At 33.6% G+C, this 23,090-nt stretch overlaps 1 pseudogene; it reads right to left on the reverse strand.

Moving 5' to 3' along the window:
• Nucleotides 1–14,964: 14,964 nt before the first annotated feature.
• LOC149537835 (calcium-transporting ATPase 1, endoplasmic reticulum-type-like) overlaps nt 14,965–23,090 on the reverse strand; it is a 49,269-nt pseudogene continuing 41,143 nt past the window's right edge.

A 23,090-nucleotide genomic window follows, 5' to 3' on the forward strand; every position in this document is an offset into this window, starting at 1 on the left:
CATTTAGTTCATGTTGTGCATTCATCATCTAGCTAAGGGTGTCTAGCTACATGTTTGAAATTCTTGCAAGCTCAATTGATTTTTCTTCTAGTCTATTGGCAAGGTTTCTCTTGTCTTCTTCTAGCATAGCCTTATCTTCAATAGCTCTTATCTTCTGTTTAGTCACCTCACAAAGCATCATGGCTTGTGACTCTTGTTCAATCTTGAGTGTTCTAATTTCTTCTACTTGGGCTCTATTCTTGTCCATTAGGTCTATTATTACTACATCAAACTCTTTGGAATCTTTATTTGTAAATAGTTTTCAGGTTTCAATCGCCTTGTATTGTGTATCATTCTCAACTATGGCAATCTCTCTTCTTTTCTTTAGGGATTTTCTCAGTTCTTCTCTGGCTTCTTCCAATGTGTATAGAGCAAGTTGTATATCAATTCCCTGATTCTCTATGATCTTCCCAAGTTTGTAGACTTCCATTTCTAGATATATTCTCCAAGCTACAAGGCTCCTCCTTATGAGAACTTAGCTTTGATACAAATTGTTGAAATTTACAAGTGGGAAGATTTACTTCTGGGAGGGGGGGGGGGGGTGTGAATTAGAAGTAACTAACTTTAACCTCTAAAACTTTATTTAGCTAAAAACATTCACATGCATCTAATTCATCTAATAAACATGAAAGTAAAGATATGCATGAAAATAGATAACACAAAAATTTGGTAACCCAAAACCCCTCCAAAATGAGAAGGTAAAATTGGGGTGGGGATGACACCCACAAAGTATCACTATAGCAATATGTAACTATTTAAGGTTACAAATTTTGATCACTTCCAATGGTCTGCCCTATGAAAGGCCTATCCTATTAAGGACTTTGCACCTTGTTAGAAGTGACCTAGTTAAAGGATTTACAAACACTCCCTTGGAATGTTACCCTGTTAAAGGATTTAGTTCTTTGTCTAAAGGCTTGCAACATGGCTATTAAACCAACCTATCATCATAGAATTTTCATTCCTAATACAATGGCTAGAGAGTATTAGAAAGTCTTGACTTGATGACTTGCAATCTTCAATTGTTGATTCCAGATCCTTGTTCTGCTCTATCTGTTCTGATCCTTTCTTGTCTACTATGTCTCTCCTTAAATTCTGATACTCTATTCTTGATCAACAGAATTCTACAATGTTGTTATGTTCTTTCTAAGTCTTTACACACCCCTCTAAACTTTGCTATAATTCACCCATGCACTTCTCACATATGCGTACACATAATGGGGTTTCATCCTCCTTTTTAATGGCTTTGAAGACTTAGGGTTAGGTATGAATCTATGATCAGTATTCATTCCTCTTTTCCCACTCAATTCATTCACTTTTCCTAATTGGTTGCATACCTTCTCCATTTTTCTTATTGGTTGCATGCTGATTACATAGGTAATGCAAAAGATTCGATCTTATCTCCAAGATCCTTTGAAATTCATACTAAGTCAATTCAAAAATGATTTACATAGGAGTTTGTGAAGGCACAAACTCATATGCTAATTCTGTGTTACTCGACACTTACTAGTTGCTAATGCTTGACACATATAAGAATTTTGTCTCACTCAGTTCCTATAGAAATTTTGTTTCACTAGGAATCTATACTTTTCTTGGCACCTATAGTGACTTGGCATCACTTATCACTTGACACTTGAACTTCACTCAGCACCTAAAGTTCACTCACCTATTGAATCTTTGGCTTAGCACACACTGTAGCTCAACTTTTGTATTATACTTGGCATCAACTTAAGAATTGGTTAACTGTGTTGACACTCAATTGTCAAAACCAATCTAAGACCAACATTCAATAAGTTGGATGACTCAAACATTTCAACTTAGTTTTGTATGGAGATTACTGGAATTGTGATTCAGAAAAAGTCATCCAATATCTGTATATGTGAAATGCAGGCCTCAGATCCTCACGCACACTTCAACATGATCATTATTTGAAAGATCATCCCAGAATGAATATGAGATTATTCATCCGAGTAATCCAACAATTTGACCTATTGCCTTCTAACTAGAAGGATTTTGCCTTTGCTCTTAGAATGAGAAGCATGCAACCAGACCTCTATAATGAGGGATTTTAAGCTATATGAGATATGCAAGATTAATCTAAATGTATGCAAGATTATTCTAAGAATAAGAAAGAACAATTAATCTAAATGGATGCATTATTAAACTATATGAGATTGATATGCAAGGATATTTAGCTAAGAATGAAAGAGAAAATGAGTAGATATTCCAACATAATTTTGATGCAAATTCAAATCAACCTCTATAATAAGGAATGGAGAGCTTCTTAAATAGAATCCAAGATGTGATCGACAATCAAGGTTAATCAGAATGGATGATCAAAATTGAAGAGAAGACTCAATCATAATGGAAAATTCCTCATGAAAAGGGAGTCAACTAGTTGCCTTTGAGTGATAAAAGGAGTTAACTAATTTAATTTGAGTGAGAAAAGGAGATAACTAATTTAATTTTAGTGACAAAAGGAGTTAATTGATTTAGTTTCTTTTTTGATATTAGTTCACCCAAAGTTTCCATTTCTGAACTAAAGAGAAGATTTTGGAGAGAATATTTAATTTAATAAAATAGAATATGACCTCATAAATGGATAAACTTTAATTAATTGAATAATTAAATTCAATAATTAAAAAGAGGAGATATTAAATCAAATGTATTTAATTCCTTTGTACATTAGCTAAAGAGGTAATTTTAATTTAATTAAAATATGAACACTTATAATTAAATTAAATTAAATCAATAGGTTTACTATAGCTAATTTGAATTGATATTTAGGAATTAAATAAATAGTATGATTAATGTAGATTAGAGTTTTTTGCATTTGACACCTAGGTCAATTAGCAATTATCAAAATTAGAATTGCCTAGTATAATAGGACTTAGGAATGATTGAATAAACCAAAATTGGTTAATATGGCAATGTGCCAATTTTGGGGTATTTTATTTTGCCTCTCTTTGAATGAATGTGTGAGTAGCACGTTTGATTCAAAGAAATTAGAAGTATAATGAAAAGATCAAGAAATGAGATTGGTTCTAAAATTGATTATACAAAGACCAATTGATAAGATTTTAAAGGTTATCTCCATAATAGAGCTTAATCTTAAGGAATCCAGATAGAATAGCTAGATACCTAGATTAATAAGCTTTTAAAGATTATCTCCAAAATGGAGCTGAATCTCAAAGAATCCAGATAAAACACCTAGATAACTAGATTGATAAGCTTTTAAAGATTATCTCTAGTACAAAGCTTAACCTTAAGGAACAAAGGTATAAGGGCAATCCTATGTCAACCAAAAAAAATGTACTTAGACTCAGTTTCTGTTTCATTTGTTTTCATTTTTGGATACCCATTTGGGTCAAATAAAGGTTCCAATTCTCATAGTTCCACTATCAGTGTTCTAGGATAGAGTTTTTAAACACCTTGGGATATGTGTAAATGTCAAAAAAATAGGAGTATGTAATTGAGCCATCATTTTGGTGAACTAGAAGGTGTAAATTGGCCAGATGAATGTAATTTTAATTTAGAGCATTCCAAAAAAAGAATCAGGTCAAAAGGCCCCACGGTTTGAAAGTTATTGCAGTTTTTCAATTTTTGGAGACCTCCTAAGAATGCTTTAAAGTCAAGTTAGGGGCATTAAATGACCTTGAAAAGGGCCAAAAAATGGGGGATGAGTGAAGCTATCCATAAGGCTATAGAGCACTTTGAGAGCTTTCTGAAAATGTAAACGGTTCGTCAATCGGAGCTACGGTTCAAAAGTTATGCCTCCCAGAAGTTTGGTTACCATTTTTGGATTCTTCTAGATTTGTGTCGACTTCCAAAATAGCTTCTGGAGCCTTCTATTTGGTTAGTGGGTGCCAACTAGCACTTTCTAGAATGTACTCCTAATCCTTAACCCTCTGAGGTCTATTTAAGAACATTTCTGGCATTGTAAAAGGTAGTTTGGAGTGGAGTTTGAGAGGAGGTACTGAAAGGAGAAATTATCTCCAGATTTATACTATTGTAAGCCCATAGGGCATGTTTTAAATCTATTTTCTCTGTACTGAATGTATTAGCTTATTTACAAAGTTAATAAAACTTTCCCTTTCTTGTTGTGTCCATTCTGTGCTTGGGTTGTGTCCCCATCATAATCATAGGAATATGAATGGGACATCTATTCTAGTTTTGTTAGGATTAAATGTAAGCATTTGAGGCACAAGAAGCTAGAATGACTAGAACATTTGTCCCTTTTAACATAGCATGTTAACATAAGAATCAAAGCATAAATGTTAGGATGACTAGAATGTTTCTTGTGTGTAGACACATTAGACACATAAGAGATCCTTTTTATGTTAAGCAATGAGTTAGTTTTTTGTCCACAACAACCCTTTCATTTGTAACCTGAGATAGAAATGTGCTAGATATACTTGTAGTGACCCATACCTTCACTTAGTAGGATGAGTATCGATATTTACTATGGCATAGAGAATTCAATCAAACAATCAAGGAGAAGAACCAACCTCACTAATATATCCATATAAAAGGAGTCAAGGTACACATGACCATACAATACAGGATGAACGCTCTTATAGTGGACCCCCTCTTTATATGGCTACTTCATATCATTGGAACTAAACCACAAACATAAAACAAAAAAAAGATCATGCCCCTAGTCCTTGCTTCTCTATTCAAAAGTGACATCATCAAGTTTCTTAAAGAGATGATAAAGAAAAAGTAAAACAAACAAAGAAAAGCTCAATATAATCCAAATAAATTCATGTTTTGAGTTTAATTTCTATATTATAGGATTGATGTCAAGTGTTAATGTTCAAAACATGTTTGAAATAAATCTCTTTAGTAGGGTGACAATAGTAGACATACACAATGAGAAAAACTTGTGACTGAAGTCAAAGAGGAATCTTTAGTAAGAAGAACCTTGGTAGGAACTCAGTGGCAACAGACAGATATAGTTAGAACAAATGGTGACTAACATAAGAGAGATCTTCCATGAGAGGAATCTCAAGAAGTGACATGAGTGATAGTAGGTAGATGTAGTTAGAATAACTAGTGACTGATGCAAGATAGATCTTCCATAAGAGGAATCTCAAAAGTGACACAAGTGACAATAGGTAGATGCAGTTAGAACAACTAGTGAGTGACCTGATAGAGATCTTCCATGAAAGGAATCTCACTAAGTGACACTAGCAACAATAGACAAACACAATTAGAATAATTAGTGATTGACATGAGAGAGATCTTCCATGAGAGGAATCTCAAAAAGTGACATGAGCAATAGTAGGTAAACATAGTTAGAACAAGTAGTGACTAATGTGAGATAGATATTGCATGAGAGGAATCTCAAAAGTGACACAAGTGATAGTAGGCAGACATAGTTAGAACAATTGGTGATTGACATGAGAGAGATCTTTCATGAGAGGAACCTCAAAAAGTGACATTAGTGATAGTAGGTAAACATAGTTAGAACAACTAGTGCCTGATGCTTAAGAGATTATCCGTGAGAGGAATCCAAAAAAGTGACACTAGTGATAGTAGGTAGATGTAGTTAGAATAGCTTGTGACTATCGCAAGAGATTCCTATGATACTGTAGGGTGTTGCCCTCAAGTTATGACAAGATTCAATTCATGGATACATGAGCAAAAGAAACAAACTAAAGTAGGAAAGCAACTATACATGAGCCTAAAGGTGCACTATAAGATATATCATTGGGAACAATAGGTGCTTGTTTACTAGGTTTTCACCTTCTTGGCAGAAGTTCTATTTTTGCTACCATGATGTTTGTTTTCAAGTTTCCATCAATGACACTTTTTTTGTTTTCAATTTATTTTTGAATTTTTCTCTTTTTGATTTTTTTGTGTTTTTTAAATTTTAAAATGTTTTTGGTATTACCAAGGTGCCTATTGCTAGGTTTTCACCAAGGTAATAATTTTTTTAAGACTTTTTGCAAATTTTAGATTTTTTTCAAGACATTTATATATATACAGAGAGCTTTTAAAACTAGATCAACTGTAGAACCTCTTCAAGTGAAGAGTATTGATGTGCTCCTTAAGCACCTCTCCCTCATCTGTAGAAAGTTGGTAAGCACCAAATATGAATAGTACAGTGACTATGTAGTGACCAAGCTAGTTGGGTTTAAACTTCCCCTTTTTTACCCTTTATTGTTGATTCTTAGGGTTTTCTCTGAGAATGAGATCACCTAGTTGGAAGTTATGTGGCTTAACTTTCTTATTATAACTTCTGGACATACACTGCTAATAAGCTCAAAGATGATCACATGCCACTTGTCAACGTTCATCTAATAATACTAGCTCTTGAAGCCAAGATATTTTATAGTCATCATCAGTAATGAGTCCCTTCATGGAGATTCTAAAAGTAGGAATCTCAACCTCAATGGGAAGCACAACATCCACTCCATATAATAAAGCAAAGGGTGTTATACCTGTTGGAGTTCTAATACTTATTTTATAAGTCCATAAAGTTGGATTAATCTGAAGAAACCAGTCCCTTCCAAATTTGCTAAATGTGTGATGCAATATCTTAAGGATCACCTTGTTGGATGCCTTGACCTGACCATTACCCTTAGGATAATAGATAGAAGACTAGTTTTTTGTAATTTTGAACTTTTTGCATAACTCCTTAAGATACTTGTTCATAAACTATCCTCCATTGTTAGTAATAATAGAGGAAGGTACACCATACCTACATATGATGTAATTCATGATGAACAAAGCTACAATTTTTTTATTTTCTATAGAGAGAGGTACTGCCTCTACCCACTTATGGAAGTGGTCTATAGCTGTAATAATGAACTCTATTTAGAGAAGACAGGTGAATCTGACCCACAAGATCAAAGGCCCATTGTTAGAATGGCCATAAAATGATATTTGAAAGTAGCTCCCTAGCTAGAGCATGAATCAAATTCTCATGGAGCTGACATTATTTGCAAGACTTAGCATATTTGATTTCCTCTTGCTCCATATTCATCCAATAGTAACCATCCCTAATAAGTTTGCTAGCTAGTGTCAAGCCATTAGAGTGAGATTTTCAAATGCCCTTGTGTACATCTATTAATATACATTTGGACTCATTAGGTTCTAGACACCTAAGGAGTGTTCTGTTGAGGCCTCTCCTAAATAAGTCATTGGCAATAATAACATAACATGAAGCATTATAGATAAGGTGACATCTTTCATTCTAAGTTAGATTGTCTGAAATGTTTTGGTCACATAAGTAAGAGTATATGTGGTGGTAGTAGGATGAGTCATGTCCTACAATAGAATATATCATCTTAGATTTGGGAGAGCCATAGGCAGGATAGAGTAACGTTTCCACCAGGAACTCGTGTCGGAGATCATTTTCTAGCATCTGTAACATGGAAGCAAGAGTAGTCATGGCATCAACTTATTTTTTGTCTACCCGAGGAATTTTTTGAAAAGTGATATGAGAAAATTATTTCTTCATGTCATTTAGCATGCATTTATACAGTGTGAACTTTTCATCCTTTGTTTGATATATGTCATTGACCTGATTGATTATGAGCTGTGAATCACCAAAGATGTTCAATTAATATACTCTCCATTCAATTGCCATCTTCATACCATTAATGAGAGCTTCATATTCTACAATGTTGTTCATACAAAGAAACAAAATCTTGTATGCTTTAGGCAGTGAATACTTCTGAGGTGTTATGAATAGTAGCCCAACATCGAATCCCTATTGTGTGAAAGAACCATCAAAGAACATCACCCAAGTTTGGTGTGTAAGCATTAAAATTGATTCATCAAAAAAGTCAATGTGTAGTAGAAGAAGACTCTACATTGGCGCCTCTTCTAACTAATCAACAATCACTTGTCCTTTGATAGCCTTCCATTCAACATATTGAATATCAAACTTGCTTAAGATCATGACCCACTTAGTCAGCCTCCTTGTTAGAGTTTCCTTGCTAAGTAAATATTTTAGTGGATCAATTTTAGCAGTTAGTCATGTACTATGAGCAAGAATGTAGTGTCTTACCTTTTGGGAAGTGAAGATGACTACCAGACAAGCCTTTTCTATAACACTATAGTTCATTTTATAGGAGATTAGTTTGCAACTTAGATATTATATAGCTCTTTCCTTGTTACCATTGTCTTCTTGTGCTAGCAAGATACCTAAAGATGATTCTATTGCTAAAATGTACAAAATAAGAGGCTTCCCATGAATAGGAGGCATCAAGATTAGTGGATGAGCAAGGTATTTCTTTATCTATGTTAAACTCTATTCACAATCTTGGCTCCAATTATATTTTACATCTTTATGCAGAGTTTTGGAGAAAGGTTGCGACCTATCCACTAGCTATGAGATGAATCTACAAATGGATTGAAGTCTTCCTTGTAAGCCCCTCATTTGACTAATATTATGAGGTGGAGGCATATCCATGATCACTTGAACTTTCTCTGGATCAACCTCAATTCCTTTTGTAGACATAATGTAACCAAGCAATTTCCTGGATGTTACCAAAAATGCACATTTCTTGGGGTTAAGTCTTAGACTAAATTTTTTCATGCGATCTACGATAGATCCCAAATCTTGAAGGTTGATATTTCATTTTATGCTCTTAACTAGGGTATCATCAACATAGTCCTCCATTTTTTTATGCATCATGTCATGAAAAATTGTAGTAACTGCCCTTTGATATGTAGCACCAACATTTTTCAAGCCAAATAGTATCACATTCCAATAGAAAGTTCCCCATGCATAACTGAAAGTAGTCTTTTCCTGATCTTTTGGCATAATTTTGATCTGATTATAACCAAAAAATCTATCCATGAGTGAGTACATTTCATATCCTACTATCATGTCCACTATCATATCAATGTTAGGCAACGAAAAATCATCCTTCAAACATGCTAAGTTTAGATCTCAAAAATCTATACAAACCCTGATAAATTTGTCATGTTTGGAGACTGGAACAATGTTTGATATCCATTCAATGTAATCAATAGCATGTATGAACCCAACTTTTAGAAGCTTTTCTAGCTTAGCTTTGACTAGTAATGCAACATGAGGATGCATTTTCCTAAGTTTTTGTTTGACTGGTTTAATTCTTGGTGCAATAGACAAGTGATGCATTATGAGATCAGGATCTAATCCTAGCATATCTAAGTATGTACATGCAAAGTTTATCTTTTTCACTTGGAAGAAGGTAATGAATTCCTCTTTTTCCTCTGGAGATAGTGACTATGCAAGATGTGTCATGTGAGGTTGTTCCTCTATTCTCAAGTTGATCAGCTATGTTGGTTCTATCAACACCAATGATCTTTCCTAAGAATGACTAGGAAGTGCATCAAATATCTCATCCACATGCACCTCAAAGAGATTTTCACCCTTGGATATGTCTTTTGTTTTTAACTTTTTAGGTTCTAACACTACCACAATGTGGTTTTCACCATCAGACCTTTTATTTCTTTTCTTTTTGATTGTATGACTGAGATATTTGATGTCATCTTTAGTCATGTTGACACTTTCTTCACTCATGGAAGATGTTACATGTTCGACAACATTTAAGTAACATGCAAGAGCATAGTCATTCTGGAATGTAGGGACTTTACTAGATGCATTGGAATTCTAGTCTATGAGCTTATGATAGGTGAGTGAAAGAGATGTGATGGGTTTGATTGCATTCATGATATAATCATTAAATGCTTGGACAAAAAATTTGAGACTAAGAGCAACTTCATCCATAAGTGTGTTTGAATATCTCTAAGTTCTAACATCATTAATCAAAGACTCGACGACACTAGTTCAACAAGACTCATTTGACCTAACCCTAGATGCTTCACCTACTTTGAGGAGGTTTTCATAGACTCAAACTTGATCTATATCTTTTTTTAGTAGTTTCTTCTGAGAGAGAGTCAAATTCATATTCTTGAGAATCTATGCTACATGGTGATAGACTATAAAATTCCCCAACATTGATAAGGAAAAACTCTCCTTCATTATTTGGATTTTTGCAAAGGTACTCAATGTGTAGAGCATGACTAGACTCTCCTTGTTCTTTTTGGGTATGATGTGAATCAGAAGTATCATCAGAAGAAACACTATCACCATCCATGGTACTGATACGTGGTACAAAATCATCTGGTTCGGCAAAGAATTTAGCAAGATAATTATGAATTTGATAAGGATAAGGATCCTCATCATCAACATTGTCTTCAAGGTCATTAGACTCAGCTTGTTACTCATTTTTAGATGAATTTTCAAGTTTTGGTACAAATTTGTTGATCCCTAGATGAAAGGGAATCTTCTTGAAGCCTAGACCAGATGTATCTTGGTTCCTCCTAGAAATCTCTTTGACAGGGTCAATTAGACCATTTTTATTGCACCCAACAGGACCAATTCCCTTGTAGCCAAAGCATTTCATGAGTTTAAGACCTAGAGCATACTTCTCAAGAGTAATTTCATGAGACTACTCTATGAGGTCAACTGGAGTTTCCTCTTTGTAGATTCATGCAACAATAGCTTTGTTTTCACTTTCCTCCTCAAGAGGGATAGTAACTTTGACAAACATACCATTATACCTAGTTTGAGGTTTCAACACAAAAGGTCTCTTCACTTAAGATAGTCTCCCATAATGATAGGGAGATTCAAAAAGAGATGTCAAAGATAGAACGATTTCTATGTAATATTCACCCATTCCAATTTCTTTCAACTTTAGTGACTACTGGATTTGCTTTAGCTTGTTATCATGATAATCTGTAGACTCTCTATTAGTAGGTATGAAGTTTGCAAAAAAATTTAGCATGTTATAGGTAAAGCTAGTACTTGTAGGTATAGCGACTTCAGAGCCATGAAATGGGAACTTTACACATTGATGATAAGTGGAAGGTACAACCTGCATCTCATGTATCCATGGTCTTCCTAGGAGAATATTGTAAACTAAGGGAATGTACAAGACTTGGCAAGTGACATCCCTTTCTATAGGACCAATGTGGAAAGTTAACACCACAAGACCTAAAGAATTTCATTCAATTTTTTCATATGCTTTGATAGTTATCTTATGACAGGGATCAATGGATTCTTCAGAATAGTCCAATTTCCTAAGAAGAGCAATAGAGATAATGTTTAAACTAGCTCCATTATAAATGAGCACATGACATACACATTTTTGGTGTATCATGACCTCAATGTGTAGAGGTTCATTATGTAGATGACTCAATGAATTATCGTCCTCCTCAGAGAAGGACATATAGTAAGGTAAAGTCAGATGACCTACCATAGATTGGAACCTCTCAAGATCAAGATCTTGAGGAACATTTGCCTTAGTGAGGGCTTTGTCAAGAATCTACCTATGAGCAAGTGAGATTTTAACTAGTTCAAAGATCATGATTTGAGAATTTTTTTATTGTAACTGATTGAGGATACTGTAGCTAGCAGTCACAAGTTTTGTTCCTTTGCTAGATGCACTAGCAAGAGGTTTGTCTTTGTGTTTTTCTATCTTAGGAGTAGAAGTTGCAGGGCCTTTGAGTACTAACTTGGCATGAGAATGTGTAATAGTGTTGGCACAAGTTTGTGATGACTCGTTATTAGATGTGTTGGAAGTAGGACCCCTTAATACAAATGGTGTCTTAGGTTTAGTTTTGCCTTGTTTACCCTTGATGGTGATAATGTCACAATACTCAACACCTACTGGCTCAACCATGTGGACTATCTCATCATCATTGTTAAAGTATTTATAGTTGACCTTGTTGTTAGGTTTTGATTTTGAGTTTTCTCATTTTTTATATTGAAGTAATGGCTCCTTGAAAGCCTTGTGATCTGAGTTCTTGTTATGTCCATCCACAACAATGTCACCACCATCAATTAGGTCTTGGATTTTGTGATGCAAGTTGATACAATTTATGGTCTTATGACCCTTTTTTTGGTGGTATTTTCAAAATGAAGTCTCATTCCACCATGGTGGTCATGGTTGTGGATCATAAGGATGAGAATTTTCTAATGGAGAAATGAGTTTGTTTTGTAACAAGGTCTTGTAAACCACATCCAAAGGTTCACCAAGAGGTGTAAAATCTTGTTTAGGGCATGTAGCCCATGAGTTCTTTAGTTTTTTTCTAGACGTGTGATTGTCAGAAGGAGGTTTCTCAACATTCTTGGATGCTTTGAGATTATTTGTAAGATTTAATGCTACCTTGGAAAGTTTAGGAGAAATTTTGTCAAAAACTCCATCATGCACAACTTCTTAGTTTTTGTTCACATATTTGAACTTGTCCTTATTAGAGGTTGACCCTTGTTTAGTATCCTTCTAAAGGGTTATCTCACCCTTTTTGACCATGAATTCCTTTATCTTGCACTAGTACATTTGGGTTCATTTTTTGACCTTTATTGGTCAAAATTTAGACCCAATTTTTGACCAAATTCAACCAACCCATTGGTCAAAATTCTTCTTGTCAAAATTTTGACCAACATTTTGGTTGGCCAAAATTTTGAAAAATATATTGGTCAAAAACCTTCCAGAGCCATTGTCCAGGTTCAATCAAGAATTGGTCGAAATTTTGACCATTGAAGGTAGAAAGTTTCAACCAATGAAGGTAGAAATTTTGACCAACAAAGGTAGGAAAAAAATCAGGCATTGGTGGAAATTTTGACCAATGAAGGTAGAAATTTTGACCAACAAAAGAAGGAAAAAATTCAAGCATTGGTGGAAATTTTGACCAACACTTGGGTGCAAATTTTTTTCAGGCATTCTATAAAATAGTTCACATGCCTTGCGTATGATATGACATTTTGCATGCATCCTGCACTCTCTCATCCAACTGATGATGGATTACGCAGAGTGATCTGAAATCATGATGCTAAAAAGCACACACAATCAAATCCAAAATGAACTTGCATTACAAATGGATTGTGGAAATCTGATATTGTTAATTTTGCATGCATGTCTACCAGGAAAAATATATGTTTAAGTTGTGATTGTCCTGGTAGACATGTATGCAAAATTACCAATATCAAATTTTCACAATCCATTTGTAGTGCAAGTTCATTTTGGATTTGATTGTGTGTGTTTTTTAGCATCATGGTTTCAGATCACTCTACGTAATCCATCATCAGCCAGATGAGAGAGAGTGTAGGATGCATGCAAAATGTCATATCATACGTAAGGCATGTGAACTATTTTATAGAATGCCTAAAAAACACTGACAGTAACTAATATGAAGAATATATAATTAGTTATATGATTGAGACAAATCATGTACGTTGTATGAAGGTAGTCCATGGCTGATAGGGCCCACCAAAAGATAAAACATATGATAAAAAGACTCATTTTCATGTTTTGAACATATGGGGTACACATAACATGACTTATTATTGCACAATTCAACTAAATTTAGTTAATTTCCATAGGGATTGTCCTCATTTAATGGTGAACATTTTGCCACATTTCAAGCCTTTTGATTATATAAAGAAATGGATAGCATGAAAAGTTTAAGTAATGTCAAGCCATTTATTTACTTGATATATAATGTGAATAGAACTATTATGTTGCTCAATAACAACAACCAAATAAAATTATCATCATGTACCCAAAAAGGGATGGATGGAATGTCAGAATTGACCTCCAACTAACTACTATCACCATCCCTCTATATTATAAGTTATTGTGGTACTCTAGATTTTCTCTATTCCATCATACACTTACATATCATACACTTTACCATAGTCCATATCAACAAGGTTAGAGAGATCAGTTTCATTTGATTGGTATATGGAAGACCTTGATGTTGAGAAGTTGTGTGATTCTCGTGGAGTGGAAGGTGTTTTGGCCCCTTGGAAGGAAGCTTGATCTCTTTTACTGGCTTCTATATTTTTACTTAGAGAAGCATATTTCTTTGAATTGTCCCCATGGCTCCTTGCAGATGATGCCAAGAGTGTCCTTGCTATTTTCTTCTACCATAACATAATGTTCACAAAGTGTTAGAATTGTCTATAGATGAAAAGAAACTGTAGAGGCTCAATTGACATGTGATCTTAGTTAATGTAGAAGATAGATTATGAAATATCATCTGAAATGTTAATACAAAAGTCTTCCTAAAACAAAAATGTAAACCATATCAATTAGAAAACAAAAATGTAAACCATATCAATCCTAAAAATGATTTATATCATTAATCAATGTAAAAAAGAGTAGAAAGAAATCATAACTGATACCTGAAATGTGAACCTTGTAAGCATTTGATCCTTTGAAATGAACATGTTATCCTAATGAAGGCTTAAACTAGTCTGGATCCCTACAGAAACACATGACATGTAATTGAATGGATAAAAATTTATGGTATAAGCACTTGAAACACTTAGACTAGATACTGCAGCTCAAGTGCCAAGGTCTTGAAAAATGCTAAACACATTTACTTATTGGTGAAATTTATATGCAACATCAAGAAAAAGTTTGTTATATGGTGCAACACATTCACTCAAAGCCAGTGATCAGAACAACAATCATCTTATAAAGGATATCGATCACACTAAAATTGCATAAGATTAAAATTGCATAAGATTAATGTTAAAATTGGCCATCTTCTAGCTAAAATCATCTGTTTAGCAAGAAAAACTCTTTACTATTTTTCCCATTGTTCTTTGCACCATCAAATTTTATTTTAACTATTCTATGTGGAAAAAATGTAATCTGGAGAACAATTTTTGTTCTACCAATAGGTTCCATATAAATAAATGTCAAGGATTTTATATTATTCCAATCTAAAGTGATTAGAAAATTTACCTCAAAGTTTTGCAGATCTATCTCCGACTAGCTGGAAGCTATGTAACAGACCAGTTAGAGCTAAAGAAAGCTACCATATTAAGATGTTGAGGAAGATGGTGTACCTCTATCACTGGGAGCTTGTGTGTCTTCCTCATTACATGCTTGGGATGAATATGTGACTATAGAATCATGTCTCACCTATTAAAAAAATATAGTACATCAGCATGGCAAGAAGGCTTCCATCTTTAGACAATGCATTTAATGAATTGAACATCTCAATTGCAACCAATATAATCAAGGAAAGTGTCATAGCTTTATCTTTTCCAGTTGAGAAGTAATCACATGGATTGCTATCAATGGAAAAAAACTTGTGTTCCTACCTTGAAGGGAGACACAACAAAACCTTCCCAAGAAGAGCACTAGTCCCAGTTTTTGAGCTGGGAAAAGCTCACAAGAGTATGACCATCCTTCAGTAAATCTATGCCCAAAAATGTTCCATGGATATACCATATAGAAAAAATAACAACTATAGCTACACCAACATAAAGACCAATAACCTGCAAAATAAAGATGTGCAATCAAAATTAGTTTTTACTATTATATTATGCCACCTTTCATTTAATAGAAAAATTAATTTGATTGACAGAGTATTGAGAAAATAAAATACCAAGTAGTGGAACAACACCCATGCATTAATCAGAGAATCATCACTTCTTCAAGGGGGTTTCTTCATTATGTCCACATTTGGTGAATTGAAACCCAAAGCCGTTGTAGGTGGCCCATCAGTCACCAAGTTTACCCACAAAATTTGGATAGGTATCAAGCCCTCTAGCATACCTAATGCTATAGTTAAGAATATTGAGACAACTTCACCAATATTTGAGGATATCATGTACCTGAAATCCATTTATCCAAAACCAAAAATCAGAAGTAAATTCCCAAACAATCTAAAATTAACTCTTTCTTAAAAAAATTAATCTGTCGGTAAAGTGAATTGATATTTTTTCTTCTTTTAGATATAGATGTCATTGTAGCAAATAATAATCTTAAAACCAAGGAATTTGGTTTCCACAATTAAAAAGACAATTATGTCTGATAACTAAATAATGGTGATCAATCTGTTGCTTGTGGAAACTCAAAATTTTAAAATGTAGGACAAAATGATTTGATCACAGAACCAACCCATGATGATGATACCTAAAAATACATGTGTAGAAGGCATTTTGTCAAAAAAGGATGAAGAAGAAGGAAACCAGTGAGTTTCACTTGCCAATGATGGAGAAATAGTATAGCAGAATGAATTTAACTAAGAGAAAAGGCATTACTCAACTAGCTGTCATAAAAGTAATTAATTGATTTTTAGAACACTTCAATTTTCATTATAAAACTCCATTTTATTAAAATTATGAGCATTAATAAATAGGTTGTAGCAGGCTCTTTAATATATTGATGTTTTACACAATTATAAGAAAGTTAAAAGATGCCCCAAATTAGGATCTATTTTACAATTTAGTTGGCTCTATAGTTGGAGCCATGGAAATTTTATACATTCCACATATACATCTATCAAAAAGCTTTCTGATTTCTCATATTGTAGAGAAAGCAAATAATTAATTAAGACCCCAACAACTGAGATACATAACATGTCTCAGTGACTCCTCTGACTGTTCTCTTCTTCAACAATGAAGGTCGAGGGCTTCTTCAACTTTAGACTAAGATTGATGTTTGTACGAGGAGAAGAATCCAAGTGTTGCAACATTAAATGATAAAGATGAGAGCTTCTTTGTTGAATCCTCTTCCCTCATCAAATCCTTTGAACTCATTTTCCCCTTCTTCCTTTCTTAGATGAAAAACTTGAATAGAAACCAGTGCTATAAGAGATAAAGAAAAATATGATTTTTGGTTATGTTTGGCTAAAAATGAGTGTGTGAAGAAGATTAAAATAGTGAGAAGTGGGACAAAACTAGTAGCTACCCTTAGTTTCATTCAACTCCCCTTTCTATGAGCTCGAAGGTAAAGCTCATAGTGAAACAATTGTATGATGATAAAAATTAAGTTTTCACTTTCCATGTTAATGTGCCTCAAGGTTTCTGATTCATTACCTTTATGAGTGATCATAAAGAATGATCTAAAGCATTAATTCAAAAAGATAAGCACAGCTGAATCCAGAATCCTTGGGAGTGTAATTGTTTACAAGATTTTCAAATATGACAAGATCTATGAAACATTGAAAGATGTGCTCTAGTTTCATTTAATTTCCTTTGAAATTCATGCACACCCATTTAAAATTCCCTTTTTAGCTATTTCAGATGGATCATGAAGCTTGAACATAAATGTTGATAGTAAAAGATTGACAGAGTCGAATCCAAGAATTTGTGATATGCTAATGTTATGGGATCCCGAATACTTGTTTTTAATCATCATTCTACCTTTTGAATTGGTACCTGTCCACTTTAACATGAAGATTCTACCCGACTCTATTTCACTCACTCTGACTATCTTATCCTCATGATCATAGATAATAATTTTTGAGAGAAACTTTGATGATAAAATATTTATACAATCAATTTTATAAAATTATGATAAAATACTATTGGTAGATTGTTAAAATTGGATTTTTATCGTTATTCATTATTTTGATTTGGTGTTGTTAACATGGACATCCTACTAAACTGTGTTTCACTGACTCTATTTAAGGACTGAGAAGCACTAGAAAGAGCTGCAAATTGAGGTGGCTCAACTATCTGAGCCCTATTGTTAAGAGGGGCAACATAATAGTTGAAGAACAACTTCTCATCTTGGAACTCCATGGGAAGTGGGGCAACAGGTAATTTCTCCAAACACAATTAATATTGTTTAAAGAAAACTATAAGAAAACTCAATTGTTTAGTATATATGAACTTAGATAAGAACCTACTAGAGATAAAAGGCACTATTCTAGACTCTATGTATGCTAAACTTGATCCAAAACTTTCCATGTGAATCAAAGATAATACAATTTGCAATGAATATGGAAATTGCATCCATTATATCTTCCTCTGTATCCCCTAAAAGCATAAACATTGTAAACATCCTATTCAGTCTCTCACTAACCATCATTAATATTTTATAGATCAAGTAAATGCTTTAGAGCATCTATACAAGCTCCAAACACATAAACATCATTGTTTAGATTTGGAAGAAGAGCAGTTACATGAAGAAGCATGGTCTGCTATCTGTATGAGCCATTCTGAAAGATTGGAGACAATTAACTATTTTTTAGGAGACTGGGAGTTGACCTGGTATTCTTCACATCACCAAGAGACAAGATGCATCATCAGTTTTCAATTGGAGGGGTTGGGTGATGGTTTTAGATAAAATTAAAATATTAATGTATTTACTTTATTGTTTTAATTAAATAAAATTGAAGTACTCTATTTATAAAATTACATTGTTATAATTTAATAGTCTCTTTTAATAAAATGGGGCCACCATGAATTTTATGCCAACCAAGGAGGTATAAATGTAATTTGAAAGGGACATTACAGAGTTGATCTAACGACATCAACCAAGCAAAAATACATCTCATGATCTAATTTCAATCAAAAGTCATGTTAGACATTCATCTATCAAACAGTTGCTAAATGTTAACAAATGTTCCAATTTATCTAAATGATGTTTTGTAGACATGTGTACTAGCAGAATAGTTTGCAAATGCTCTTCTCTTGATATACATAGAAAATGGTATTAGTTTGAAATATCAATCAACCACTCAGTCATTCAAGGTCTTGTGAAAAGCCGTCTACCACCAAAAATCCCATATTAATGCAAAAAAAGTATGACAACTAGTCAATTCTAGAAACCAATGACATCCAAATAAACATTATTTAAGTTTTTTTTTAACGAATTAGACATGGCCCAACATGGAAGCTATTATATCCTTGACACAATATTGAAGAGGGTTGGTTATTTGTGGCCCTATAAAAGAGATGAAGGCAATGTCATAGAAAAGTTTAGATCAAGACAATGTTTAAAATAAATTTGATTGCATGAATACCCATTAGTCCTTCATATTAGGTGTAAGGGGTTTTGATTATTTTTTTACTTATAAAAGGGAAAGGTCTAGATGGGGTAGACATTTGATTATCCATCAATTGAAAAAGAAATGGGGCTAGGATTTTGTATTAGTATAATTATTCAAGAACTTGTTAAAGAGATGATGTTAGGATCATCTAAAAAGAATTGATTATTTGTGCACTGGTCAAGATTATACCTCTAAGAAAATAAGTGGTATGGACACCCTTCATTTATTGAACCTAATTCAAAGAAGTTTGGTTATTCATGCAACCATTAGAGGGATGGGTTATGAGCTTTAGTGGCTTGGAGACCATAAGTTCCTCACACTAAGCCAAAGAAGTTTGATTATTCTTGTACTTGCTAAAAAGACAAGGTTGAGTTATACCCTAAAAGGAATTTGAAAATACAGATGCCCATTGTTCCTTGAAATAAGTGGAGGATGTTGAGATAGCATCTTATTTGTGCTCTTGTAAAAGGAAGATGTTGAGATTGAACCTTGAGAGAATTTGGTGGTGTGAAGGCCTTTAGACATTGACATGAGTTGAAGAAGTTTGATTTTGTTCACATACCCATTAAATGGGTGAGAATGAAAGATACCTGAAAAGAGTTCAATGTCTATTGCAGATATCCGCTTTAATGTCCTTCACCTGCTTCTGCAAGTCTTGTGCATAGCTAATGGTGTCTCCAAAAATTGATGCATTTTCCATCTACACAAGAAAAAACAAAAGCCCTTTTTAGAACAAACAAATAGAGAACTTCACACAGAACCTTCAAGAAACAGAAGAAAAAGAAACCAGAAAAGAAAAGAAAACCCCGATTTGGAATATTGCCTTGGTGATTTTGGGAACAAGAGTGCTCAAAAAATTATTCTTGAAATTATCTATTTGCATTATTAATTCTCAATAAGAATAACTTTTATAATAAACAATAGGTTTGGCATCATCTAAATACCTTGGAAACATATTTTTGATCACTGTTCTGCCATAGCTCTTTTATTAAGTCACGACCAAACTCTGAATAAGTCTCTCTTTTTGAAGGCGCATCTTGTTGTCCAGATGGGTTTTGCTCAGGTTTCCAAATATATTCAAACATGGTTATTATTGAAGAAAATATATTAAACGAAAAGGCCTAGTTAGATACTCACAGTGGCATTATCAATATTGTTTAGGTCGTCCTTAATTTGTGTGATCAATCCTCTCATCTCTGGCATGCCCAACTTTCCAACCATTGCCTTGAGATTAAGCATTTGATAGACCAAATATGAAGATCATGTTTGACATAAAAATGTAGAGTGTGCACAGTCAAGAAATACTTCGAAAAACAAACTTTACCTATTCACTAGCTGTAAGTTTTATAGGCACACTCAAATGGTAAGGATTGGTAAATTGGAAAGGCAACTTCTATTTTTATCTCTTTCCATAGTTTCACAATATGAAATTAAGAAACTAGACATTAACTCCTAACTAGTCTATTTAAACAAACCATAAGATGCATGAGAAGAAAAAGCACAAGACTCAAATGAAAGGAAACTCCTTAAAACTTTTTGTTCCTGGCTGCAATATGTAGGGGTGTATCTCCTTCAAATATCTTTAAAAAATGATCTCTTTTTCTAGTCCGATCTGTGCTTTCTCCACTTTGCAGGGGCTTTTCCTCTGGAAGCTTGTCAAGTCCCTTGTTGACCAAGTCTGATAGAGCAACCTTTTTATTCAAGTAATCAACAATTTTCACTTGGCTAACTTGAAAAACTAAGTGCAACACATTCATTCCACAACTATTTGCTATTTTGATAGCGTCTAGCTTCCACTTTATCAACTCTTTTACTACTTCTAGATGCCCTAGTTTTGCTACCATACAAAGCAATTTTTCTTCATTGTCATTAACAAAATAACACAATTGGGGCTCAAACTATATTAGTTTTCTCATTATATGCATGTAGTGTATCTGAGCAGTTACATGCAAGGCACTATCACCATGTTGGTACTTTATTTTTATTAAATCTTTTGCATCTTCTGACTCCAACCTATCAATCAACAGACTCACCAAATCTGTGAAGGAGTCACCCAAAATCATTAGATTGTGGTATTAATTCCTTCTATAAAATAAATACATACATAGAAGTTTAGAACAAAGAAAATAATCTCACATTAGATTCAATTTTATAATTGACCATGTAAAGAGGAAAATAATAACTAACCCAAGTTCTCTTTAATTATTGCAACATATAAATAGGTTCACCCATCCACTGTTATTTGGTATAGACTTGGCGAATGTGCTTTCAGCAGTTGCTTTACTATGGGTAAATCACCACTTTCACAAGCTTTGAAGAGAGCAGTCTCATTGTACTTGTTTCTGATTTCTACATCACATTTTTTTTGTTTGGAGTAGAATCTCCATAACTTTGGAGAAACCTTCCTGAGTAGCCAAGTGCAATGTAGTATTTCCTTGAGCATTTGTAGCCTTAACAAGAAGAGTATTAAGTTGGAGGAATTGTTGAATGAATGGTAGATTTCCAACAGAAGCAGCTAAATGGAGAAGAGTATTTCTTCTTCCATGTGTAATACTATTGAGAGCTTCTTTAAGTTGGGAAATCTCAAACTTTTTTCACAGCGTTGTATTCCCCTCCATCAATCCCTTGGTTAGGATGTTCACTCTTAGCTTCCATGAAGATTTTCTGCTGTTGAAATGACTTTAAACACTTGCCTGCCAGCTCCTTTTATTACACAATAAATAATACCAAAGACGTTAATCGTAGGACTGGATAAGGAAAAAAGAGAATTATTCTTGTCATGGTTAATAGGATTTGGTTCCATAGAAAAAGATGTAGCCTCCATGAAAAGAGGAGAAAAAAAGAGACATGTCAAAAAGAGAGTAAAAGTTATTGAATACCTTCCATTCATTTGGAAAAATATCCCTGCTGACACTAGAAAAAATATATGCCCAATACATTACTTTAATGGAAAGAAATGAGTAGAGTTATTCCTTCTCCTACAAAGGAACACTATAGGAGGAACACTGTAGGAATATGCTCCTAATGGTTGTAAGAGGGAACTTGGAATCTTTATAGTGATCTTTACAAAAGTATCATGAATCATATTTTAGTAGAACATGACATTTTATGCTATCATGGATGTATAAAAGTTTATACTATCATGGATGTTGGTTATACAGATTCATATGAAATGAGTTTCCTGTCCTGCACTGAAGAATCTAGACTATCAAATTTTATGTTTCGGGATTTGATTGTGTGTTTTATTTTGCATCAACTTTTCTGATTACATTCTCTCATCAAACATTCAGATAAGAGAAAGAAAGTATCAATTGAATTTAGAAGCATAAAATTTGGTAGTTTCATATGGATTGTGGAAATATTCTTGTTTCTTAATCTTGACTAACTAGTCCTTCAATGAAGGATGGTGTTTTTAGCCAAAGAAAACCAGAAGCTTAGGTAAACATTGAAAACTAACTTGTAGGTTGGGGTAGTAAAATATGATACTGAGCTATCCTTTGAAGATAAAGGGAAGAAGACATCATACAACTAGCTAGTCTAGGTTCATTAAAGAGTCAAAAGTATTAGATCCAATCAAGAATTTTCAGTAATCATAGAGATTTTTTAGCAAGGGCATTAGCATCTCTAAATTATTCTTCAAATATCGTGCTAAGGCAGTAAGCAATACAAAATTATTTCAAGAATGAAATTTTAATATGTTTATTCATCATGAGATTAACTTAAAGAAAATGAATAAGTAGCTTTTACACATATAGAGAGGGAGAGAAAGCAAGGAGATAGAACTGAATGGATTTGATGCAAGAATATCACTACAACAATCTATAGGTGAAATCAATTTATTCAACTTGAAGGAGATCAGATTATCATTGGCAAGTAAGAATAAGAGTTGCCACAACATAAGAACTAAAATTTAGGGAAGAACTAACTACTTGAGAAGCAATTGTACTTCTCTACTTGATTTGAAAGCATCTACATGTGGAATGGACTTTACACTAGATGTTACCAACCAATCAAATTTCCTCTTGGCAGGTCTTTCTTCCTCTTCATTTTTCATATCCATGAGCTATTGCAATGTAGAAGCCTTGGTCCAATTTAACCACTCGATGGCCATGTTTGGTGTAGGTACTGCAACCTCAACATTATTTTCAAATCAATATAGATAATTGAGAGCAAGAACCTAAAATTGTAGATAGAAGTTAAACCAAAAAAAAATTGGTTGGTATTGTTAGGATAATTTCATTAATCTTGAA

Source organism: Cupressus sempervirens, chromosome 9, assembly GCF_028749045.1.
Source record: "Cupressus sempervirens isolate cs-2001-9-10 chromosome 9, ASM2874904v1, whole genome shotgun sequence".
Taxonomy (NCBI): domain Eukaryota; kingdom Viridiplantae; phylum Streptophyta; class Pinopsida; order Cupressales; family Cupressaceae; genus Cupressus; species Cupressus sempervirens.